The sequence below is a fragment of the Podarcis bocagei genome, assembly GCF_964188305.1.
Source record: "Podarcis bocagei genome assembly, chromosome: 4".
NCBI lineage: Eukaryota > Metazoa > Chordata > Lepidosauria > Squamata > Lacertidae > Podarcis > Podarcis bocagei.
The window spans coordinates 2908177-2927203 of NC_138128.1; the positions used below are offsets into that span (position 1 = coordinate 2908177).

At 47.4% G+C, this 19027-nt stretch overlaps 1 protein-coding gene across 1 annotated transcript in view; it reads right to left on the reverse strand.

The window, feature by feature from the left end:
- The window catches only part of LPP (LIM domain containing preferred translocation partner in lipoma), a 284010-nt gene extending 267471 nt beyond the window's left edge, over positions 1-16539 (reverse strand). The window contains exon 1 of the mRNA XM_081190316.1: positions 16364-16539. The gene's annotated coding sequence lies outside the window, so the exon portion shown is untranslated. The remainder of the gene's footprint in view (positions 1-16363) is intronic.
- Positions 16540-19027: the final 2488 nt, after the last annotated feature.

Sequence of the window (19027 nt, forward strand, 5' to 3'; positions counted from 1 at the left end):
ATCAGGGGTACAATAGGTGACAATGACTCTTGCTGGATTGAACAGAAACTGCTCAGATGGCACAGGTGGAGATAATAGAATCACAGAACTGTAGAGCTGGAAGGGACTCCAGAGGTCATCTAGTCCAACCCCATGCAATGCAGGAATGTCTGAAGGAGCGTCTCCATCCCCATCGTTCTACCCAGACACTGAGGTCCAGCTCCAAGGGCCTCCTGGCGGTTCCCTCACTGTGAGATGTGATGTTACAGGGAACCAGGCAGAGGGCCTTCTCAGTGGTGGCACCCGCCCTGTGGAACTCCCTCCCACCAGATGTCAAAGAGAAAAACAACTACCAGACTTTTAGAAGACATCTGAAGGCAGCCCTGCTTAGCAAAGCTTTTAATGTTTGATGCATTACTGTATTTTAATATTTTGTTGGAAGACGCCCAGAGTGGCTGGGGAAGCCCAGCCAGATGGGCAGGGTATAAATTTATTATTATTATTATTATTATTATTATTATTATTATTATTATTATTATTATTTCAGCTAAAGCATCCAGGACAGAAGGCCATCTATCTGCTTAAATGTGAAATTTAAGATGTAAAAACCTTGTCCTTTTTGCACCGCAGGTTGCACAGAGAGTCAGCGCCATCGCTCCACCCACTGCTGCCTCTCAGCCCAGCCAGTCTACAAAAGTTTCCCCAAAGTGGTGCATCCCTTGGGGGGGGGAAGAGGTTTCCCCACCCTTTCAGCTGAGAAGCCGACTTCCACGGTCCCCTCTCGCAACCCCGAAAGCTCCCCAAAAGCCGCAGTTCCCTTGCCACTCAGCGATGCCTCTCCCTTCATCAAAACAGAATCCGCATCTCAAAGGCCAGAGGAGTAGAAAGAAATAGCGTAACATCAAACCCCCTGGACCTCCATGTTCAGGCACACAAGTCCTTTTGCCCCATCCATCAACAAGAAGACGCGGGTGCAAGGGAAACACGAAAGGCAGCGGTGTTTACTTCTGCCACGTTAGAAATGATTGAGAGGTCTCCGCAATCGGGATCTCGCCCGCAAGGCGCAGGAGAGATGGATGGAGCAAGGCACCACCTGAGTAGGCTTGTCACAGGAATAAAAACTATGAAAGGTATTTGAAAAATACTAAAAGTATATATAAAAAAATGACTAAGCACTTTAATAGGAACTTCTGACTAACACACAAATTTTGCAGCCAGTTATCCTTACATGTGATGCATTCTGTGCGCTATTTTTCCAAATATGCACATTTTCCCGCGCACGGCTGCTGGAGAAAGGCCTTGCAAAATGCAGAGCAGTGCAAATGTCAAAGGATGGCTGTGTTTCAGTTTTCAGGAAATGAGGATTAGCTAGGTTCCCGTTAAAATGTGCATCTAATGAATTGATCCCCGATGGCTATGTGGAATATGAATAGCCTCTGCAAATTAAACTTATTAATGGCTTTGGGGACCCAAATTTATTTATTTTTTTAGCAACAAATCATTAAAAAGTCAAAGTGGTTTACAGCATTAAAAAGATTTTAAAAACCCATACAATAAAAGCATGAAAACGTCTTAAAAAATTAAAAGCCACAAATTTTAAAGGAGAAAGCCTCAATAAACCACTGTGAAGGGATGCATTCTGAGTTGCCTGCACATGCCTGGAAGAATAGAAAAGTTCCCAGCAGACGCTTAGAAGTTGGCACAGAAGGCGCCCGCTGAATCTCCAGTGGCGGAGAGTTCCACAGGACTGGGCCCATGACATTAAAAGCTCAGTTTCTCTTAATTTGGTGCCCGGCCCAGCTCTCCCGTTGCCCAGGGCACCAGATGTGCCATGGTCAGATGTACTGGGACTCAATGCCTCCGCCAGTCCGTGGCGACAAGACATCCCACAGTGAGAGGCAGTGGGAGAGATCAGCTGAATTGGTGGTGCCACTGGGTGAAATCGAGTCAAGTGGTGAAGTGTGAAAGAGGCACCAAGTGTGTCTGCCTCAGGGAGTCTCTCCCAGAAAGCGAATGCCTTGCTGGCAAGAGCAGAATGACTAAGCGTCGACCTTTCCCCTTAACCCCACAGTTAGCGCCTTCCACGCCCAGCCAAGGTAAGCAAGGTGTTGAGCAAGGGCTGCTGCTGCTCCCTGAGCAGAGAGTCTCTCCTTATCTCTCTCCCAAAAGACGCAGCTATAATACCTCCAAAACCAGTAAAAGGGTTGGTGGCTCTGGCAGAGGCCTCGCTTGGGTAATACCAGCCCACAATCCCAACCAACCACGCATTCCCATGGCAGTTTCATTCCGTTTTCACAAGGTTCCCCTGCTAATTCCCGCATTATATTTGAGCTTTAAATGGAATTGTATTATTATGGTCACAGACCAGTTCCGTCTCACTTACAACATCAGGAAAATCACAAAGCACAACAGGAATACAGTGGTACCTCAGGTTAAGTACTTAATTCGTTCCGGAGGTCCGTTCTTAACCTGAAACTGTTCTTAACCTGAAGCACCACTTTAGCTAATAGGTCCCCCTGCTGCTGCCGTGCTGACGGAGCATGATTTCTGTTCTCATCCTGAAGCAAAGTTCGGCAGCAGCGGGAGGCCCCATTAGCTAAAGTGGTGCTTCAGGTTAAGAACAGTTCAAGGTTAAGAACGGACCTCTGGAACGAATTAAGTACTTAACCCGAGGTACCACTGTATTTGAAAGACAACTGTAAGCAGTTAACATCACTAGCGGGGTTATACGTAAGATGAAATAGCAACCTTTTCAGGATGAGTAATAAAATATTTTAGGTAATGATATAACAGGATAGGAAACGAAGCGAAATGTAAAGATGTAAAGTTTACATTTTGTAAACCATCAGATGGGAGGGAGGGAAGTTGTTGGGCTCAGTCGAGCCAAAGAGATAAAATAAGAGGCTACGATGTTACGTAATGTGATTATATGTAAAACCAATAAAAATCATTTATTGGGGAAAAATGTGTACAAATTCAACACTATGTTTTGTTGCTATTTTGTTAATGTTCTTAATATTGTTTTATAGATATGAATGCTGCTGTACTTTGTGAATCCTATAATATGATTTTTGATGTTTATATTATTGTTTAGTTGTTTTGGCAATAGTGTTACATAGATGGTAATTGTTTCATTGGGAATTTGGGATAGTTTTAGTGATGATTGGTTAAGTATTCTATACGATTTCTGCTGTATTCGTGATGTTCCATTATGTTATTTTTATCTTTTGTTTGTAAGCCGCTTTGGAATTTATTTGAATAAAAAACAGCATAGAAATAGAAGCGATCAATACTTCCATCTTATTTGCAAAAAGGGTCCCCGTCTCCCCATCCCTGGAAGCAAATTACATGGAAACGAGCAATAAACTTGCACTATATTCCATGGAAGACAGGAGTGCCTGGCGTGCTCTGGTCCAGGGGGTCACGAAGAGTCGAACACGACTAAACGACTAAACAACAACATATTCCGCTATATATCTGAAAGTGGCTTTTATGTATTTTGAACATTTCGGGGGGGGGGGGTTACGGGGTGCTGAGCGGCACCTTTAGTTTCAGAATGGTTCAAAAAATCTGGGATAATGAGCAAAGTGCCAAACTACCCAAATGTTTAGAAAGTTGATGCAACTTTGAATCGGTTTTCAGCTTATGGTTATTTTCAATTTACAAAATTTTACATTGTTACTGTTAATTTTCCTTTGTGATAATTGTATTGTTAACTGTATTTGAAGGTATGTGTTTTTTACAATCATGTGCTACATAAATTTGTGAAACAAATTATTGTAAAATAGTATAAAAGAACAAGCACTGAACAGATTTGTTTTACGGTGGACTCTATTGTATTTTGAAACAGTAAATTATACGGTGAAATTCACAGAAGGATAACTAAAGGCATTTCAGGGATAGACACTTTTGGTGAGACCTCGCTTCCTTCCTTTTCCTTCATAAAAGAGACAGAAAATATTTCTGTTCCACCCTCAACACAAGATTCTCTGCGGAGAGGCTACTTGGATTGATAATACATAAATAAACATATTGCGTGTGTATTATGTCTTGCATATTAAACTTAACAGGAAGGTACCACTGAACCATTGAACAATTTACTGTGGTTATACAGCTGCGCGTCTGCGCGAGTTGTGATTCAGCACTTCTGTGCATGCACAAAGCACAATTTAGCGATTCTGCGCATGCGCAGCCGGCGAAACACGGAAGTAACCTATTCTGGTACTTCTGGGTTTCGGCGGTCCATAACCCGAGGTATGACTGTATGTTGTTCTTGTACTTAAACAAAAAACAATAAAAATCATTAGGGGTGGTAGGAATTATAGGGCAATATTTATCCGTGTAAGGGACGCGGGTGGCGCTGTGGGTAAAGCCTCAGCACCTAGGACTTGCCGATCGTATGGTCGGCGGTTCGAATCCCCGCGGTGGGGTGAGCTCCCGTCGTTCGGTCCCAGCTCCTGCCCACCTAACAGTTCGAAAGCACTCTTAAGTGCATGTAGATACATAGGTACCGCTTTATAGCGGGAAGGTAAACGGCGTTTCCGTGTGCTGCGCTGGTGCCGGCTCGCCAGAGCAGCTTCGTCACGCTGGCCACGTGACCCGGAAGTTTCTCTGGACAGCGCTGGCCCCCGGCCTCTTAAGCGAGATGAGCGCACAACCCTACAGTCGGACACAACTGGCCCGTACGGGCAGGGGTACCTTTACCTTTACCTTTATTTATCCGTGTAATCTTTCTGCTTCGTTACAGCACTGTTCTTTATATTGCATCTGATCTATCTAATGCTCTTTAAAAAGAAGAAGAAGAAGAAGAAGAAGAAGAAGAAGAAGAAGAAGAAGAAGAAGAAGAAGAAGAAGAAGAAGAAGTGGACCAGCTTTCTCTTAGGAAAAGTTTCTCTTAGGAAAAGTTAGGAAAAGAGAACGACGTCCTGCTTGCCTGCTTGGTGAGCTGATCTTGAAGGTTGGAACACTTATCCTAAGGGGATCCCCATTCCAATTGTCTGCCATTAAAACTGGTGTTGAAAGATACCTCTGCATACTTCTGCTAACATTTGCAGGCGAGCAACCTCATAGGACAGGCGAAATCACACTGATCTCCCCACGTAACGGCAACATTGATTTCAAATCCCCTGCCTCTTGTCTGATCCTCACTTGATGGGCGAAAACAACTATTCCCTAGCTTCTTCCCGACATACTTTTAAACACTTGGAAGCTGTCAGCATGGCCTCTTTAATCTCCTTCTCTCCAGCCTAAAACATACCCGTCTCCCCCAGGCAACTGTCCTCAGAGGAACTGCCTTCACTCGTCATCCGTCCGGCTCAGTATTGCTGAGACTTGCTTCGCCAAGGATTCAGGCAGAAGTCGTCCCCCCTCCCCTGCCTGGAAATGATGTTGGGGAACTGAACATGGGACATTCTGCGTGCAGAGAAGATGCTTTGCCACTGAGCCACAATCCTTGCAGAGAAGCACAACCCTTTTGCAGTTTAACTAAGGCCTCCTTCACACATACAGCTGGCAGCAATGGACCACAAACTTAGAATCACGGAATCATAAAAGTGGGAAGAGGCCCCACCTTATGCTCTTTTGCTTTGTCTTTAGAAACATTTTCGGGGCTCCTGGTTAGAGGAGGCTGCTTTTGCAAGGCTGTAGCATCAGGCTTGGACGCGGGTGGCGCTGTGGGTTAAACCACAGAGCCTAGGACTTGCCGATCAGAAGGTAGGCGGTTCAAATCCCTGCGACGGGGTGAGCTCCCATTGCTCAGTCCCTGCTCCTGCCAACCTAGCAGTTCAAAAGCACGTCAAAGTGCAAGTAGATAAATAGGTACCGCTCTGGCGGGAAGGTAAACGGCGTTTCCATGCGCTGCTCTGATTCGCTTAGTCCTGCTGGCCACATGACCCGGAAGCTGTACGCCGGCTCCCTCGGCCAATAAAGCGAGATGAGCGCCGCAACCCCAGAGTCATCTGCGACTGGACCTAATGGTCAGGGGTGCCCTTTACCTTTACCTAGCATAAGGCTTAAAACTAGGGGAAGAGAGCAGTCTAGCTTTCCCCCAACTCTCCAGTCTGCCTGCAGAAGGGGCTGGCAGCCAGCCAGCCAACCGGTGCCCCCCACCCCAAGCCTAGACCAATCCCTAGCCTTCGCTGGAGCACTGCACAAAATTACTCCTGCCAGGCTTGGAGTCGTGGAGAGGGGGGCTTTTACAGTCCCTTTTAAATTGACACGATTCATAATGAAAACTGCTGGCAACCGCATTAGTCTCTCGGGCTCTGCAGATCAAGGCCCAGTAGGAGTGAGGAAGCAAATTGGTAATAGGTGCAATTTTCTTCTTTTTATCCCGGATAATTACTGTGGAAAGGCAGCCTCTCCTGGTGCCTCGCAATTAGCTGAAATAACCAAATCAAACGCAACTCTCTTATTAGCAGGGGCTGCGCAGGGAAAACAAAACCCATGCCCGCCCCCTGGTCCAGCTACGAAGGCTGGACGTCAGAAACACTGTTGATTAAAGAAAAAAGGGAATCAGAAAGGCTGTGGGGTGCTCTTGGGGGTACATTTGTCCCTGGAGGAGTTGGTCTGCCACACGTCTCACTTCCCGAAAAGTCCCAACTCAAGAGCTAAGCCACATCGTTCATCCAGGCCCCTTCCACATGCAGGAACGGGGCCTTCCAATTCTTGCACAGATATCACATCATCACAAAATCACATTCTTCATACGGGTATTGCTCTTTCCAAAGGAGTTGGGTATGTTCCGCATGGGAAATAGGGGACTGAGAGGAGATATGCTATCCATCTTCAAATATTTTAAGGGCTGTCATATGGAAGAGGGAATAAGCTTGTTTTCTCCTGCCCCGGAGGGGAGGACCCAAAACGGTGGCTCCAAACGGCAAGGAAGGATACTCCAACTAAACGTTAGGAAGAACTTTCTGACGGGAAGAGCTGTTCGGCAGTGGAACAGACTCCTTCGGGAGGTTGTGGACTTTCCTTCCTTGGAGATTTTAAATCAGAGGTTGAGCAGCCATCTGTCGGGGATTTTTTTTAGCTGTGATTCCTGCATTCATGGAATAGAATTGTAGAGTGGGAAGGGACCCTAAGAGTCATAATAATAATAATAATAATAATAATAATAATAATAATAATAATAATAATAATAATAATAATTTTATTTATACCCCGCCTATCTGGCTGGGTTTCCCCAGCCACTCTGGGCTACTCCCAACAGAATATTAAACAGAATGAAATATCAAACATTAAAAACTTCCCTAAACAGGGCTGCCTTCAGATGTCTTCTAAAAGTCAGATAGTTGCTTATTTCCTTGACATCTGATGGGAGGGCGTTCCACAGGGCGGGTGCCACTACCGAGAAGGCCCCCTGCCTGATTCCCTGTAACCTCACTTCTTGCAGAAAGGGAACCGCCAGAAGGCCCTCGGCGCTGGACCTCAGTGTCCAGGCAGAATGATGGGGGTGGAGACGCTCCTTCAGGTATACTGGGCCGAGGCCGTTTAGGGCTTTAAAGGTCAGCACCAACACTTTGAATTGTGCTTGGAAACGTACTGGGAGCCAGTGTAGGTCTTTCAGGACCGGTGTTATGTGGTCTTGGCGGTCTGCATTCTAGCTGCTGCATTCTGGATTAGTTGTAGTTTCCGGGTCACCTTCAAAGGAAGCCCTACGTAGAGCGCATTGCAGTAGTCCAAGCGACAGATAACTAAAGCATGCACCACTCTGGCGAGACAGTCCGTGGGCAGGTAGGGTCTCAGCCTGCGTACCAGATGGGGCTTGTAGACAGCTGCCCGGGACGCAGAATTGGCCTGCACCTCCATGGACATCCAGTCATCTAGTCCAACACCCTGCAATGCCCTCTGGAGCAGGAGAAAACATACTTGCTCCATCTTCCATGTGAAAGCCCTTGAGATGTTTGTAGATGGCGATCATATCGCTTCTCAGTCTTCTCTTTTCCAGGCTAAACATACCAAACTCCCTCGACTGCAGGAGGCTGGACTAGATGTACAATTCTTTTACAGTGGTACCTCGGGTTAAGAACTTAATTCGTTCCGGAGGTCCGTTCTTAACCTGACACTGTTCTTAACCTGAAGCACCACTTTAGCTAATGGGGTCTCCTGCTGCCACCGCACAATTTCTGTTCTCATCCTGAAGCAAAGTTCTTAACCTGAAGCACCACTTTAGCTAATGGGGTCTCCCGCTGCTGCCGCACGATTTCTGTTCTCATCCTGAAGCAGAGTTCTTAAACCGAGGTAATATTTCTGGGTTAGAAGAGTCTGTAACCTGAAGCGTATGTAACCTGAAGCGTATGTAACCCGAGGTACCACTGTACCTTGCCCCATATGCACCCACTTGGTTGCTTTGATCAGCGAAACTGACAGGTGTCACATGATACCTATATTCCCATCTCCAGGCTTCACCACAAATGTCATTATGGAGTATGTGGACAGACAACAGCTGAACCCCTTTTGCTGAGCTACTGGCCTACCACACAGGGGCGCTATTTAACACCATCACCGACAGCACCTGCCTGCCAGGTGCGCAGGGAGATAGCTAGGTCCCCTGCCCCAAGGAGGCTGCAAAGTTGCAAGCAGACCTATCAGAGACTGCCAGCGGATATTTAGATTTAATGGGGACTGCCAAGGATCCGGATGAAGGAAACCCTCGAGCGTACATTTGATCCGGGAACCGGGTTCCACCCCCTTCGCTGCTGCTGTTACAACCATGTAATTACGACGCCTGCTTGCAGGAGAAGAAATTAGAAGCAGGCGGATCTCAGCCAGCAGAGACCTGTAAGCACCGGAGAGGCATGTGCAAAGAACGCAGGAAGACCCGGGGTATTTTCCTCCATTGCGAGACCCCCGCCTCTGTTTTAAGCCATTGGGTGTGTTCTTTCTCCCCTGGCCTGCTCAGAGCTCACAGCTAAAAGAGGACATGGGTTCGAATTGGAGAAGCTTTGATGAACCAAGTCCGGTGTGGAAGGCGTGGAAGAGCGGCTTCTGTTTCTCAGGAGGAGACATGAGAGCTGCCATTTTGAAATATCATAAGGCTTGCAATGTGCAAGAAGGAACAGGGTGACTATTGCTCCGGAAGACACGGGAGAAACCAGGAGGTGGAAACATCGGGGGAAAGAGATTGCAGCGAAATTTTGAGGACGGAAGAAGATAAGACGAGCCTGCCGGACCAGGCCAGAATGGCAGACTGTTCTCCCAAGACCCTGTGGGAAACCTGTATGCAGGATTCGAGCGCAACAGACTTCTCCCCAGAAAGATACATGATTGACATCCTCAGGTGACATCCTCCTTCGATACAAGTATTTAAACAGACATTGGTCAGCCATCTATCTGGGAGGAGGCTGCAGTTGCAAGACCCCTGCACTGACTGGGCAGTTTGACCACCTGAGCTCCGAGGATCCTCCTGGCTTTTAAACCCCATTTTTTAAACTCCTGCAATGCTGCCGGCTAAGGGAGGGTTAACGTGCAAGGTCGCTCAAAGCCTCGCACGCTTCTCGCATCTTCCCAAAGTCAGCGTGACCCCATCTGGCCAGCGTTTGCAAGTAAGTTGCTTTCATCGTTGCTCTTCAACCTTCCAAGGTAGTTTCTGGCTTACTGCCCTGTGTTCTTTTCCTTTGCAAAAGTATAAACCGCAGACAGAGTCAGCCATACTTCTGAACACCAGTTGCTGGAAACCACAGGAGAGGTGGGCTACTGGCCTGATCCAGGACTCCTCTCATGTTAAAATCCCATTTAGCATTAAATGCTTACATGAAGAGTTGGGGGGCTCCAAGTTGCTGCTTCCTCTCTCTCTCTCTCTCTCTCTCTCTCTCTCTCTCTCTCTCACACACACACACACACACACACACACACACACACACTTTCCCAAAACTCCTCGGAGTATTTATCTGCAACAAGCAAATGCACCTTGTTTGCTTCACAATCATCAGAGATGCAGATATTTGAAGCTTCCCTATTTAAACGTTACAGCCACCATGTGGAAACCAAGTGAAAGCACTCAGTGGGGGGGCGTGTTGCTGTGGTGGTTTACGAAGTTCACCAATACAGTTGAGTTAAGTGCTTCGAAAGATCCCGGAAGCCAAAATGGAGACTCAGGGGTCTTTATAAAGAACATAGGAATCGGCTGCTGAATAAGGGGCTGTGCAAAAAACACTGTTTTGAATACTGCTTTTTCTAGGACAGGGGGTGAGTTTATGGAACCAAGCAGGCAGCACCCCAGAAATGTTTGGGAACAACCGATGCAGAGTTTATGTCCCCCACCCTTATATTACTGCCTGAGGTCCTTTTAAGAGAAGGTGCTCACATGCAGAACATTTGCTCTCCCAATGAGTCTCAGCCTCCTTCTAAAAAGTTATGAAACTGCAAGTCAGTTCTTAAGGGGATTTGGCCCACCAGCCCTGCCTCCTTTGGTCTTTGGCATCCAGGAAACACATCTGGAGTCCTGTGTCCAGTTCTGGGCACCACAATTTAAGAAGGATGTTGACAAGCTGGAAGGTGTACAAAAGAGGAAGACCGAGATGATCAAGGGTCTGGAAACCAGACGCCTGATGAGGAACGGTTGAAGGAGCTGGGTATGTTTAGCCTGGGAAAGAGGAGGCTGAGAGGAGATATAAGAATCATTTTCAAATATGTGAAGGGCTGTCACATGGAAGAGGGAACAAACTGCTCTGGAGGGTAAGGCAAAGAAGGAGATTCCGACCAAAAGTCAGGAAAAAACTTTCTGACGGTAAGAACAGATTCCATCAGGAGGTTGTGGACTCTCCAGTGTGGTGTAGTGGTTAAGAGCGGTGGACTTGTAATCTGGTGAACGGGGTTCACGTCTCCGCTCCTCCACATGCAGCTGCTGGGTGACCTTGGGCTAGTCACACTTCTCTGAACTCTCTCAGCCCCACTCACCTCACAGAGTGTGTGTTGTGGGGCAGGAAGGGAAAGGAGAATGTTAGCCGCTTTGAGACTCCTTAAAGGGAGTGAAAGGCGGGATATCAAATCCAAACTACTACTACTACTACTACTCCTCCTCTTCTTCTTCTTCTTCTTCTTCTTCTTCTTCTTCTTCTTCTTCTTCTTCCTTGGAGGTTTTCAAGCAGAGGTTGGGTGGCCATCTGTCATGGATGCTATAACTGAGATTCCTGCATTGCAGTGGGCTAGACTAGATGACCCCGGGGGTCCCTTCCAACTCTGCATTTCTGTGATTCTATGATTCCACAGACCTTTCAGCTGGCAATGCCAAAGGTGGAGGCTTAGCCCTTCTGTCTGCAAAACTTGCGCTTTACCGCTGAGCTTAATCTCCTCGGGATTAAGGCAGAATTGCAACTCAAGTGCCTCCGACATTCATCTTAAATGCTCTTTAATCTCGACAATCAGGCAACCTTCTTGGTATCAGGATTAGTAACATAACCGCACGCTGTATTCCTCCAGGCCTCCCGAGCAAAAACAACCAAATTATCACACCCGCCTAACCCAGTTTCTTGGGCATGCACTCACAGCACCAAAAACATGTTGTCTCAAGGGGGTTTTTGGGGTCTGTGGTTTTCAGTTTGACTTTATCTTCTGTTTGGGGCTGGTTTTGCTTCTATTTTGCAAAACTCAGAAGCTCTCCAGGAGGGGGAGAGGGAGGGGCACATGGACACACACTCAAAACGTCTTCTTCTTCTTCTTTTTCAGATTTCGCCCACAATTCCTTTAATATGAAACGCTTGCAACATCCTTCTTTCTCATGCCCATGTTTGGAAAACTCTTTATCGCCTGCTGTTCTCCGTCAAGTTGTCTGTCCTCTGGCCGGGCGCTGAGTGTGAACAAGGAGTTCTAAGCAGTTGGGTCGTCACTAAAACAGGGTGTGAACTAGTTCAAACCAAGGCTCCATCCCACAAATAAAAAATTCCTTGCATGCAGAAAGTCAGCAACTCAGGGGGGAAGCTGTCCCTGACATCTTGGTTTTCTACATCCACATTTCCCCCCCCTCCTTGGGTGGGACTTCTCAAATGGCCTAAAGCACTACAACCCAGGCATAGGTCAATCATTTTCGTGAGATCTGAGAGGTGCTTCCCAATGACCTATTTGTCAAGCCTTCCTCCTAAATTGTTTGCTGAGGGATTGGATGATCTTGGTTATTTAATGAGCTTTCACTCTGTGCTGTTGGCCAGGAAGCTATACAGTGTCATGTCCAAGGAGCCACAGCTCCTCGCCTCTGTGAAAAGCTTTTTGAACCATCTAGGTTGGTGGCCATCATTGTCTCCTGCTGCGTGAAGAAGACCTTTCATTCTATCTGTCCTGAATTGTCCAAAATTCAGCTTCGGTGGGAGCGCACGGTTCTAGTGACTTGCTTGCAGATCGCGAGCCACAGCTGAAGATCCATCAAGTTGGGGCACCAAGTTGGGTCAACGGCCACATTCAGAAGGAAAGACGAGGCGTTCAGAACAGAAAGCTTCTCTAGGAAGGTCTGGATACAGCAAGGATGCTTCTCCCGCCACGAGGGGGAGGAACGCCCTTCCGATTTCTGCTCTCCGACAAACGGAATCCATAAATCAACAGAGAATCCAGCAGGGACAAGCGCCAAAAGGCAGAGCACAGAACATCCCGCCAGAGGATTTGCATTAAAGAAATTCACACGGCTGTCAGGAAAGCAAACGGGGAAGGAGGGGGGAAACTGTCTGCAGCAATCGGAAGGGTGTGGACCATTTGGAGAGGAGCGTGTTGGCACTGCAGGGATCGTGTGGTGCTTTTTCCCATGCCCTGCCTAGGTAGTTCTGGGAGCGTTCAGGAGCCGAGGACAAGCCAGGCCAGCTCAAGGTAGCCATCCGCTGGAGCCTGTGAGTCAGAGTCATATTAAGGCCCCAGAAAAATGCAGAGGGCCATTTAGTACGAGGGAGGAAAGGGCTCGTCCATCACGGCTCCCTCAGTCTGCCATGTTTCCAACATTAAATTCAGTTCTCCACCCTGCTGCAACAATCAGAGGAGGGCAACCAAAATGGTCAAAGGCCTGGAAACGATGCCTTATGAGGAACGGCTAAGGGAGCTGGGCATGTTTAGCCTGGAGAAGAGGAGGTTAAGGGGTGATATGATAGCCATGTTCAAATATATAAAAGGATGTCACATAGAGGAGGGAGAAAGGTTGTTTTCTGCTGCTCCAGAGAAGCGGACACGGAGCAATGGATCCAAACTACAAGAAAGAAGATTCCACCTAAACATTAGGAAGAACTTCCAGACAGTAAGAGCTGTTTGACAGTGGAATTTGCTGCCCAGGAGTGTGGTGGAGTCTCCTACTTTGGAGGTCTTTAAGCAGAGGCTTGACAACCATATGTCAGGAGTGCTCTGATGGTGTTTCCTGCTTGGCAGGGGGTGGGACTCGATGGCCCTTCTGGTCTCTTCCAACTCTATGATTCTATGATTCTATGATTCTATGAATCTGCAATTTCTTTAGCGAGAGAAAACCCTCATGGAAATTTCAGCAGCATTTCAGGGCAAATTTCTCCTAATGAGCACATCCTTGCATGCAGTTTTGACCAATGTGCATATTTTTGCAAGGAATTTCCCCAAATGTAATGCGTCTCAACTACTTTGAGGGTTTTCTTGCCTTTCTACATTCAAGCGGCATATAAATAAATAAATATATAAATAAACACAAACGTTTCCAGGTGTTAGTTGCACTAAAATAGCTCTCGCTAAACTCAGTTTTCCCCTAACACATGCATTTTGCATTGCAGAATTCAGGGCAAATTTCGAAAGGCGGCCAAGTTTTGGATCTCCTGTTGCTTTGGAAAGCGCCAAATTGGAAGATTCACCCTGAAATGCCAACTGAACCAAACTGCTCCCATCCGTACCCAGCACCCAATGCTACGAAAGGATACATAGATTTGCTGGCATAATCTGAACGACCAGTGAGCGATGGGCTAATCTGTCCATTCTCACTTTATCAGTCTTATTTATAGAAAAATATTCATACACTGCTAATTCATCAAAAAAGAAAAAAATCAAAGAGGCTCAGAATAACCATACCTAAAAATATGAACCGTATAAAAAGTGGAAATCAGAAATCAGCTAACCATGGTGGAAAGATGTGCTCTTCATTGCCTGCCGAACCTGATTAATCCAAATATCACCATTTGATAGCCAAGTCCAAAACCCAAAGTCCTGTTGGGATGCATTCTGGCTTGCCTGCTGATGAAACTGAGTGTGTGATGACTGATAATACTGTCATTTATTCTGTTTAGTAGCAGTTGCCAGGACGTTCACCTGTTCACCTCTGCATAGTTCCTTCCTTATTTCGGATATCATGGTATATCAATATACAGTAGCACCTCCAGTTGCGGACGGGATCCGTTCTGGAGGTTTGGTCGGATCCCGAGGTTTCTACAGCCTGCTTCTGCGCATGTGCGCGGGGAGAAACTCGGTCAAATACTTCCGGGTTTGCCACTTTCGCATCCTGAAGTTTACGTAACCAGAGGGTTACGTAACTGGAAGGACTACTGTATTGCGATGTTTGGCTGCTGATATAACGCCATATTGAAGACCACTTATCCCCCAGCCCTAGTATGTGGTCTAAAATTCATTTCCAGCTTTGTTACTATAAATGTTGTCTAGTTTCACTTTTGCTTCTGTTCTCAATCTTCCAGATGACCTGTGCCTTCTGCCTAAGATCCAAGGGACAGCTGGGTGTTATAGTTTCAAAAGTGATCGACCCCTGTCATTTTCTTTGTCCCAGCAATCCTGGGTTGCAGCCCAGAGGCTCTCTGGCACCCACATGGTGCAACCTAATCTCATCATCTGCTACCACCTCCCACATACCCTGAGACGGAATGAAAACTCTGCGGCTACAATATCAACCACATTTGTTTCCTCCTACTGTCTTCCCACTTGCTTCAACGTCGAAAACATAAGAAGAGCCCTCTGGATCAGGCCCATGGTCCATCTAGTCATAGAATCAGAGTTGAAAGGGACCCCCAAAGGTCATCCAGTCCACCCCCCCGAAATGCAGGAATCTCGTCCAGCACCCTATTCCCACAGTGCCTGCAACTGTAGTCAAAGCCATCTTTCCCATTGGTGTTAATGGTTCGTTGCGCCAGGGCGCCGGCCTCTCAGGGGCGCCCCAGCGAGTGAAGGAGCTGCGCGGCTTTGCTGGAGGCCTCCCCTTTCCCTGAACGCCCACCAGCTGTGCCCCACCAACTATATGGCTGGCGGGCGGGCTTGCAGCTTTCTTCCCAAGCCTCTACAGGAGAGCAATCCACGCAGCAGTCGTTGTCCTCCTTCTGCTTCCTAGCAAAAGGCAGTGTGCAGCCTTCCCAGCCTGCCTTCTCGGGAGCCCTGATGCCATAGAGCATGTCCGCCAGCACGTTCTCCTGCCGGATCGCCACGCCATGGATCAGGGTGTTGGGAAAGGCAAAGGACATTTTCTACTGCCCCTCCCTTGTTTTGGAGCTTCCGGGGGGGGGGGCGCTGGAAGGATCTTTGCACCACGGCGCCGAATATGCTTAAGATGGCCCTGACTATAGTAGCCATTGACAGCCCTCTCCTGCCCCATGGATTTGTGCGATCCTCTTATTCCTGCATTGCAGGGGGGTTGGGCTAGATGACCCTCAGGATACCTCCCAACTGTACAATTCTATGATTCCATGGAGCCATCTAGGTGGGAGGGAGTTCCACAGTTTAATTAGGCGCTGCGTGAAGGCGTCCCTCCTTTCATCTGTCCCGAGCAGTGCCAGATTTACGTATAAGCTAAACAAGCTCTAGCTTAGGGCCCCACTCTCTTGGGGGCCCCAAAAAAAATTAAAGGGGGGGGGACTGGATGTACATTTCCAAAATATAAAAAACAAATAAAATAAAACCTACATACAGAAACAGTGTTTTGTGTTGTGTCGGCTCCTATGATGTGAGTCATGGGCCCCGCCTGCTCACCTGCTCCCTCAAATATCCCTGGTTTGCTCCTTTCTATATATAGGGCGCCTACATTCTGCATGGACTGGTTGCAGGGCAACATGGGCAAATGGCTTGAGATCCCTATGAGGTCCATAAATTACCATACAGCATATATTCAACACAAGAAACAGGGACAATTTGTTGTTGCAAAGGACAGCTGGACCTATAAAGGGCCCCATGACCTTCAGGAGCTGAGGGCCTCATCAAACCTAAATCTAGCCCTGGTCCCGAACCTTCCAACATTCAGCATTTCTGGAAGTCCATGAGTTCTAGCCTTAAGAGCTCGGAAAAGTGTTAAAAACAGTGTTGAAATGCTATTATGTGACATTTGGCAGGTCTAATTAAAGCCTCGCCTGACGATGGATCTGGCGTTTTTCTTGAGCCAACACAGCTACCTGTCCTGTCCTTTGCCTAGCACAACCCAGTATTTGTAAATGACAAAACCTTCAGAGATCAAGCCACTCACCTGGCGGCCTTGAGAGAGCCAGCACCAATTGACGAGCTGAGGGTGCTTTCGTAAACCGTAAGAAAGTTGGCAAGATTCCTCGTCCTCCTCCTTGAGACCTTCAGTGCCCTGCTGGCAATTCAGAGGGGTCCATGTGCATTAAGACTTTGCCAGGGTCTTCTGCCAGTGCATTCTGTCTAAAAGCAACCGCAAGCGACAGAGCGAGAATCAGATCTTTGGTCCTCTACCCTGCACCTTAGAAAAGGGACCGGCCGCCTGCCCAGACCTCAGATGCCTCGGGGAAACCACCAGGCCTTCATTTTTATTCATCTCCTGTGTCGTTTGTACCTTTAATTCAGACTGCAATCCTAAGCACCAAGAAGATGGTGTCTCAGAGCTCAGAAGGGTTTGCTCATGCATAAGTACGTTCATTGCATTGGTCCTGCAAAAATCTACTTGAAAATGAGTACCACTGAGAATGTGGATTTCTGCTGATACATATATTTGGTGGTATGCCCAGTTATGCCTAATATACAGGCAACCCCTGATTTGCTTGCGGGTTGCATTCCGGGTCATTGCCAGCCTGTGTGAAATCGCAAGTCCTGCTGGCCACGTGACCCGGAAGCTGTACGCCGGCTTCCTTAGCCAGTAAAGCGAGATGAGTGCCGCAACCCCAGAGTCGGTCACGACTGGACCTAATGGTCAGGGGTCCCTTTACCTTTTATATCTTGCAGTGCTGTTCTCTGGCTAAGGAGGGCACAGAAAAATGCACTTGCTAGGGGACAAAATGTATGTGTTAGTGAAAAGAGCATGCAATAATGCGTTACATTTGGGGAAATAGCTTTGCAGAACTATTCCTTCCAGTAGCACCTTCTTCAGATACTTCTTCAGGTATCTGAAGACCTAATATATCAGACTGGCAAACACTAATGGTAGAATACTTGCAGCTAGCAAAGGTGACGGGAAGAGTTAGAGGCCAAACAAAACAAAAAGTCTTACCAGGTGGATAAAGGTAAAGGTAAAGGTACCCCTGCCCGTTCGGGCCAGTCTTGCCAGACTCTAGGGTTGTGCGCTCATCTCACTCTATAGGCCGGGAGCCAGCGCTGTCTGCAGACACTTCCAGGTCACGTGGCCAGCGTGACAAGCTGCATCTGGCAAGCCAGCACAGCACACGGAACGCCGTTTACCTTCCCGCTGGTAAGCGGTCCCTATTTATCTACTTGCACCCGGGGGTGCTTTCGAACTGCTAGGTTGGCAGGCGCTGGGACCGAACGATGGGAGCGCACCCCGCCGCGGGGATTCGAACTGCCGACCATGCGATCGGCAAGTCCTAGGCGCTGAGGTTTTACCCACAGCGCCACCCGCGTCCCTAATATGGGGGATACTAATCCCGAAATCCCAGCAAACTATATTTGGGAGGAGCTTCTGCAAAGATTCATCCGACTCGTCTTCCACAGCCAGAGACAATCTCATGTTGGAAATGTAGTGACGGTCGGCTGAGTTTGCCACGTATCAGCACCTTCTACTCACTGGGAAAGGCCCCCGAGAGAGAGCTGAGGTGCCAAGTGAGCCGCAAAGGAGCAGGGGAACATGGTTTGGCAGCTCAAACAGAGCACAAATCAAAAATAAAATCAGAAGACTCATCTAGCTGGGGAAATCTGCCACTCCCTTCTGCAGAAGCAGAGCAGGTGATGGGAAACCACCTGAAAGGACTGTTCCTCCTTTTGGCGTTTTGCGCTCTATCGTGCAAAACATGCGCCACCCCTCCCTGAGGGAAATAGGAATGAGCCCTGGGGCCACTGAGGGAGAACAAGGAGACTTTCCCCACCAAACACAATTCAGTCCATTCCTCTGGTACAGATGGCAAGCTCTTTTGGCTGGGAGTCCTGGAAGATCTGCTCCCTGCCCTGATTTTCCGCCTGGCCTGGGAGGGTGAAGCCCGGACTGACTCCAGCTACAAAAGCTGCCGCTGTTGAAAAAGCCAGAGAACATCTTGGCTTCCTCTTAGTGCAGACCCAGGTCATCGAGCCTGACTTTCCATCGCCGCCATGAACCACCACCGGATTGGCAGCCTCAGCAGCAGAGACGTTCTCTGCTTATGATAATAAAATATTCTCTTGTTAATTATGCTGTTTTAAATGTGCATCTTAACTTTGACTTTCTTCAGTGATGTTTTATCTGGGGTTGTTTTATTTGATACTTTAATGTAGGCTGTAAACAGCTTTGAGATTTTTTTCTTAAAAATATAAAGAGGTGTAGAAATAAAGAAGTAATAATAATAATGTGTTCTATGCAATAACCCTAAGGCTAAGCCAAACCATGACTAACCATGAATGTGCAAGTATGCAGATGTAATTACCTGTGCTTTCTTGCACTGCAAAGGGGTTGGACAAGGTAACACTTTAGCTCCCTTCCAACTCTACAATTCTATGACTCTAAAACTATTTTAAAAATGTTAAATGGAAAAAAATGGAAAAAAAACCTGTACTCTGAAACATAAAGGCCTGTGTGAACACAAGGTGTCTTCACCCATGTGCTGAAGATCGCCATAAATGATTTTATTATAGGTATTCACAAGAAAAATCACAGCCACTTAACCCCTCACCTAGTTGTGCAATTATCAGACCAACCAGAGCTAAGCCATGGTTTAGCTCAGCATTGTGCCTGAACCCGGGGTTATGGTTT